General features: G+C 40.1%; 1 long non-coding RNA gene across 2 annotated transcripts; it reads right to left on the bottom strand.

The window, feature by feature from the left end:
• Positions 1-3,152: 3,152 nt before the first annotated feature.
• Positions 3,153-5,908, bottom strand: LOC126788666 (uncharacterized). 2 transcript variants are annotated; one of them, XR_007671400.1, is made up of 7 exons: positions 5,557-5,908; positions 4,973-5,090; positions 4,822-4,863; positions 4,097-4,210; positions 3,765-3,790; positions 3,607-3,668; positions 3,153-3,493 (listed from the first exon to the last, which is right to left on the bottom strand). It is a non-coding gene; the product is annotated as an uncharacterized LOC126788666 (long non-coding RNA). The 2 variants fall into 2 exon arrangements; XR_007671399.1 differs by lacking the exon at positions 3,765-3,790 and having other exon boundaries at positions 5,557-5,906.
• Positions 5,909-6,906: the final 998 nt, after the last annotated feature.

Genomic DNA, 6,906 nt, shown 5'->3' with positions numbered 1-6,906 from the left:
ATGTAGCTTCAAACTTAAAAGATGGACTCCACTTCTGTTTTTCACTTGTTGTCATGAATAGAATAGGGGTATGATATGATCCTACACGGGGGAGGTGAGTGAGAGAGGTATCTGGCCAATGCAAGAGCCAGTCTATACTGATCAAAGCCCTATCTAGCCTCTCTTATAATACAACAACACCGTTCTCTTTTCGAACCCAAGTAAACTTCTGGCCTTTGAACCCAATATCCATAAGATTGTTTGTGGTCATGAAACTATCCAAAAACCAATGCCTGCTTGGATTCCATAACGCTCCCCCTTCCTTCTCCATAGGACTCAAAGTCTCATTCAAGTCTCCTATGAGAAACCACGGAATATTGTCCCCTCTAGCCGAGAAATACCACTGAGACCAAAAACTATATTTATCCTCCGGATACGGAGGACCATACATCCATGTCATTCTCAGCAAAAGACCACTTTCAGGATCCCTTATCAAAGTATCAATAAAGAACTTTGAAAAATCTACCACTTCCACCGAATAACAATCCTTCCACCAAAGACAAAGACCACCTGCAGTCTCTATTGGTGGTACTGTAAAGCCCTTGGAATACCTCATCTCCTTCATAATCTCATCAACATAGTCATCTTCCTTGTGAGTTTCTGACAAAAAAAATAAAATCCAAACTATGGGAACGGCAAACTTCCCGCAAAGTTTTAACTGTCAAGGATTGCCCCAAGCCTTGACAGTTCCACGATAATCCAATCATTGATCCCGTGTGGCTGATTTCGGCCAGCCACCACCACCCCGGAGGTGGGTTAAATCCTCCGTACCTACAATTGACACCCCAGCCCGAGAGTTATAAGTTGACAAAGATATCTCTCTCCTTTCTTCTGGACCATCATCTTCTTCAAAACAACTCAGATTAGAAGACCCCCTTCCCTTATCACCACGTTGATATTTAACTCCACCTCGACCCCGGCCAAGCCCAGCAGATAAGCGTAGAGTAGGGACCTGAGTACCTTTGACCTTTTTTGATGGAGCAGTACCACTCTCCCCTTTAGTCTTGCTGCACCTCTTTCGCTTTCCCTTTGATGCCAACTCATGTAGTGTCTGGTCAACATCCACACTATCACTAGGAAGAGTAGGTATCTCAATAATTCTAACAGTACTACCTTCGGGAAGCTTCAGCGCCGGTGATGGGTTCTCCAAAATACCCTTCTCTGTACTTGACTTGGTAATTGTTAGATCCTCTATCGTATCTTCCCTTGTTACATGTGGGATATATCTATCCGCTTTAAAGAATTCCTCTCCTCTTTTAAAAGCCCACGGAGGGATTACCTTTGGGTCAACCCAATCTTTCTCTAGACTCAACCCATTTACAGCACGTGTTAGGCTCCCATTCCTAAACATCGCACCATGTGAATCTGGGTTCCACCAGTTTCCCATACATGTTGTGTACTTAGGTGAGGGTATCCGAACCACAGATGTTGACATGTCACCACAGAGTTCTGGGTTAAGTAGTGCTCCATCTTTATCAACATTGAAATCAGGAGGGACCAAAGACAAGTCACCATCAACATGGTTAGCCTCTCTAGAATTTGAAATTTCCCCTACTTCATAACTCCGCTTCTTGCTCCGGCGAAAGAAGCCGGAAGTAGGAGCATATGGGAACTCCACCGGAGTCCTCTGCTGTGTATAGACCGGCTTCTGGTTGACCTCAGCTACCAAATTGTGGTCATACACCACCCCTAACTCAATTAGCTTGGGGTTAATCTTGTACCTGCAATCTTCATTCATGTGCCCCAACCTCCCACACTTATAACAGAAGACTTTGAGGTTCTCATACCTCAGTTTGATTTTTGACGGGGCGGACCCCGGTCGAGGAAGATTCACCGAAGTTGCTAATGGTCGGCGAGCATTGAAATCCACTCTAACACGTAAGAAAAGCTTGTTACCAGTTTTCACTGGGTCATCAACATCAAGAACAACCCCAATCATATTGCCTAATCGACGACCATTAGTAACAGTAATCTGCTCCCTCGGAATTCCATGTGCTTGTATCCAGTACACTGCATGGTGAACATCGAGCTCATCAATTGAGTGGTAGTTTGGCCACATCCTCACCGAAAAGCAATACCCCTTAACATTCCAGGGGCTCCCATCCATCAGCTTGCGAGCAAGTTTCTCAGATCCGACTGAGATGATGTAGGCATTAGCCTTTGCCCTCACAATACGGATTTGGCCCAGAGAGCGCCACATGCCTTGAAGAGTGGCCTTCACCATATTTGTGTTGGGCTCTATATCAGCCACCAACACTCCAAGTAGATCAATACCATGCTCAAAATCAGTGAAGTCCGCTTTGACTTCGAAGGAAGCAGATAAGACTTCAAGTATCTCATCATCATCATAAGGAATCTCCTCTGATACGGCGGAGACTGTATCCATGATAAGAGAGAATAAACCAGAATAAGAGATCAGCGCTCCACAATAAATAACCACCAGATCGGGTACAAAAACTGAACAACCACTAGGGAAGAAAATGAGAGGCAAATAACTGGGGAGAGAGATACCCTCCTAATGAGTCGAGACACTAAAACACAGGGCCAAGATTCAATCCCATTTGTCGATTACAGATCAAATCTGTTACCAGACGATAAGATAAAAGACTCCCTTCCAAAAGATGAAAAGGCCTGACCCTTTTGGAAGATCTTAAAACACTAGAAGGATGACACTCACCGGTTCACTTCAGGGAAGAAAATGAGAGGCAAATAACTGGGGAGAGAGATACCCTCTCTCTCAGGTTATCCATTTGTTGTTTGCTTTGATGTTGATAAAAATGGTATCCTTAAGGTCTTTGCCGAGGACAAGTCTACTGGCCAGAAGAAGGGGATTACAATTATGAGTCCCCGTGTACACAATATTCAACAATACCTTCAAGCTAACATTGTTATTGAAAGGGTATTTAGATATACACCCAAAAATGTGTACATGTTTTATATTAAACCCACAACTTCAAGTTACACCCAAATCTATTTATTAGGTTGATTTTTAATTTAAAAATATATATTTTAGACCTAGTTAACATAACCTAGATTTGCAATAATTTACAAAACATGCCACAAAACCAAAACCATAACCATAATCCTTATTTCGCTTGATTGAAACTCTGTTTCGAAACTCCATATATAAACAACCAGAATTATGATTTTCGCATGAGCTCTGCGTTTCTAAGCTCCTTCATTAGTCAACTAATACAATATCCAATAGCATCTTGAATCTCATCCGTGATCGAAGCAGCAGGAATCAATACAAGGGTTTGAATTTCAATATCAACAACTTTAATTCTGATATCTGACAGTATTTTTCTTAGGTATATGTGGATAGCTCAATCGGATGGTGGTGGGTACATGGAGTTACATCATCGATTTGTGTTGTTTTTGCAACTGGCTATAAGAGCCAACAACTTCACCAAAGTCTTTCACTTCCTCTGTCACATCAGGGACAACCTTTAACCTACAAACACATGCAAGAAATTGAGGAGTCTAAGGGAAGAGGGCATAAAAAGGATAATTTGCAGCATCATAAAATACATGGCATAAATCATCAGGGACCATAACACGAATTACCTCTTGTCCATCACAGCCAGTCACTTTCACCTCACATGTAAGGGCATATTGACGTACAGTTCCTGTAACAAGTAATTCAGTTAGTTATAGCCTAAAATGATCATTCTACCTCAAGCAATGTCATCTTTTGCTCAACTTCTGATGCCTTTAACTCATACCTATGAACTATCCCATGTGTTGGTACCTACAAATCAGAAACAAACTGTTGAGGAGAAACAAAAGGCAAGTGTAGAGACATCACACTTAATGACTCTTCATGTATGTTAAGCAAGTGCAAAAAAGACACCATATTAAAAAAAAGAATACACTTCTGACTCTCTAACACAAGTTAAACAACATAAACTAAAGTTTCAAATTTTTTACTTCATCAGTGAAAAACCTAAAAAGACTAAAGACTTGCTACACATTCATAAAGCACCAACTATCTAATTCAATATGACAAAAAAAAGGCCACAGACTAAACTTTATCTCAATTGACACTGAATTATACCTTCTGGACAGTGAGACTTCCTGGTGGTAATGTGCAGAACTTTTGTAGGCATCCTCACTGGTCCCTTCACCTTGAGGGTCTTGTCCTTAGCACCGCGAACCTAATCAGCACAAACTATCCAAACAAAAACATATATCAGAACAATAACCAAAATACTAGCACTCAAACAAACAAAACTACTGTTTCATAATTTTGACCTACCAGATATGAGGAACAAAATAATAACATATTAGATGTAAGATGGTATGCCAAATCAAACAAATTAATTAGCCAAATGGGGATAGCAGGACCTGCTCGAGAGAACATAATGAAAATAACCAATGAAGTAAACAATATCTTAAATTTTGAATTTTTGATCAATGCACCAAACAGAACCAGCAGTTCCAAAGAAGAATATGGTTTTGCGCCAGTTATAATTTCTGCTACTAAAATGAAGCACTCTTATTACTTTCTTTCTAGATAAGAACAATGTGTAGTATGCCTATATGTCATTCACACCTCATATAAATTATATAAATAACTGATAGGTAGACGTTCAAGTATAAATAATAACCCGAATATCCATATAATAACCATTGTTTTTGAGTAGTGCCGACATTAAAGCAACTAAATAGTGTCAAAGTTCTATGCTAAGAAAATATTCAGATCTCATTCCATGCTCAAACTTTTCAATATATAGTAGTGTATAACTCTTTAGCAGTCAAATGGAGTAGAAAAGGGTACACCTGCTCAGGCTAGCAACAGACAGTCCACGATCTAATGCTTCTCTACAAACAAATACATTTCCACCCAACACAATCAACTGAACTAAGAAGCATAAAAAAAAATTAATATGATAGCACGCAACATTATATAGCCTAACATGCAAGAGAGTACCTTCTCTGTTGGAGGAGGGGGAACTTGAATAGTCTCTGCTTCCTCAACTTTGAATGGTTCATCAACCTTATTAGAGTCATTCGAGAGAAACCTCCCAATTTTAGGTCCAGTCATGATACTACAATTATATAAATGAGAGAATCAGAACAGATCAATAATAACATACTAGGATATATGTTCTAGATAGTGAGCTACCCAATCCAGATATTGAGCTATTATCGAGTAAACCTTATACATTAAGAACAGATGTTTACGAATAAATAATCCAAAGTATGAACTTTGTGTTGATAAAGAATTTAACTGAACAAGGAACATGTGAAGCAACGCCAGTATTGAACATTTACAATGGACCAACTTATTTTAGTTGAGTTCTAAATGTAGACCATGCTTTAAACTATCGCCGCAAGAATACTAGAATCCCGTATTTAAGATTGTGCAAACAACGATAGCTTTACAATAGTAACAATGATAAAAAAAAAACTAACTGTAATTATACACAAAACCAAAACCATATGCAAAAACATGACTCGACTCGACTCGTACTACGAGATCGGTAAAACCCAGACGATAAGCAAAAGTTGTACCTCTTGGAGAAGTGACGGTAATCTTGTTCATCTCACGAGAGACGGTAATAGAATCACCGAGAGCTCCGACCTTGGAGGAACTTCTCCAGCGATGTCATGTCCATAATCTTATCCTCCACCGGCTTCCCGCAGTCAATCACGAAGGAAGCTCCCTTCCTCCCCTTGCCTCCGGTAACAGCTCCGCGGCTCATTTTCGCTTCTGTGACTCAAACACAATAAACCAAACCAAATCAAATCTCAGGGATGAAGCCCTAGAAACTCAGAGACTGAAAACGAGAGACAAAATTTGGTGATTGATGCTGCACTTGTTTTCGGTTTGAGGGATTGAGAGAATTTGGTGATTGATGCTGCACTTGTTTTCGGGTTTGGGGATTGAGAGAGTTGAGAGAAAGTGAGTTAGGATAATCGAAATTCCTCGGTGCGGCCCCAAAAATTGGGCGAGATTACGTGGCACGCTGTGATTGGTATGGGCCAAAAAGTTCGCTCCCTGTGTGCTGCCTCGTCCTCGACTGTCGGCGTGGCTGGTGTGAGCCGAGTTCAGCTGGGTAAAATCTTTGATCGAGAACGGTAAGAGGAGGATTGAAGTGTGCGAGAAAAGCTTCAGCATTAGGTCTAGATTTTTTTTTGTACAGTTAAATGAAAATATCATTTCGAATATCAGACCTAGAATTAGGTAAAGATGGTTTAGGAGGGTTTTGGGGGGGGGGGGGGGGGGGGGGGGTTGGTGAGTTGATCCAAGAGGTGGCGCCGCCACACCGGGTACCTCAACCCTTTTAGCCACCACATTAGTACCACCGTCTCACAACCGCAGACGGAATCATCATTCAATTTTCACAAATTCAGTGTCATCTCTCATTTTCCTAGATCCAGCCCCCCATCGGATTCCTTCGTAAAAGGTCAATAATCGATTCCACATCTTTCTTTTTTTCTTATGTGAATCAATCATAGTACGTGTTATCAAGCACGTATCCGTTATATATGTTTGGATGTTGAATTTATCATTGAGTAAAGCATCATCGAGTCGAAAAGAAAGAAGAACATAATGGGGTTGTTAAAAGTGCCTTGTTAGACTAGTTTATCTTAATTGCGTAAATAATTGAATTGAGAACCCTTTTAGTTAGTGGAGTGTGAAATTGTTATCGTTAATCATGACTGTGTGTATCGTAATTATCATAATTCTATTTCCATTTTGTCATTCTAACTTCTTCAATTTGGGTTCTCGGCATTGACTTTCATGGTGGTGACTCTTTATATAGAATAATTTAGATGGTTAATTTATAAATGGGTATTGCAATTAGAGATAACTTATTTCACATTAAGATAATTACTGGCACAATTATTTCTATTTAG

Source organism: Argentina anserina, chromosome 3 (assembly GCF_933775445.1).
Source record: "Argentina anserina chromosome 3, drPotAnse1.1, whole genome shotgun sequence".
Lineage (NCBI taxonomy): Eukaryota > Viridiplantae > Streptophyta > Magnoliopsida > Rosales > Rosaceae > Argentina > Argentina anserina.
This window is presented reverse-complemented; position numbering and strand designations above follow the sequence as displayed.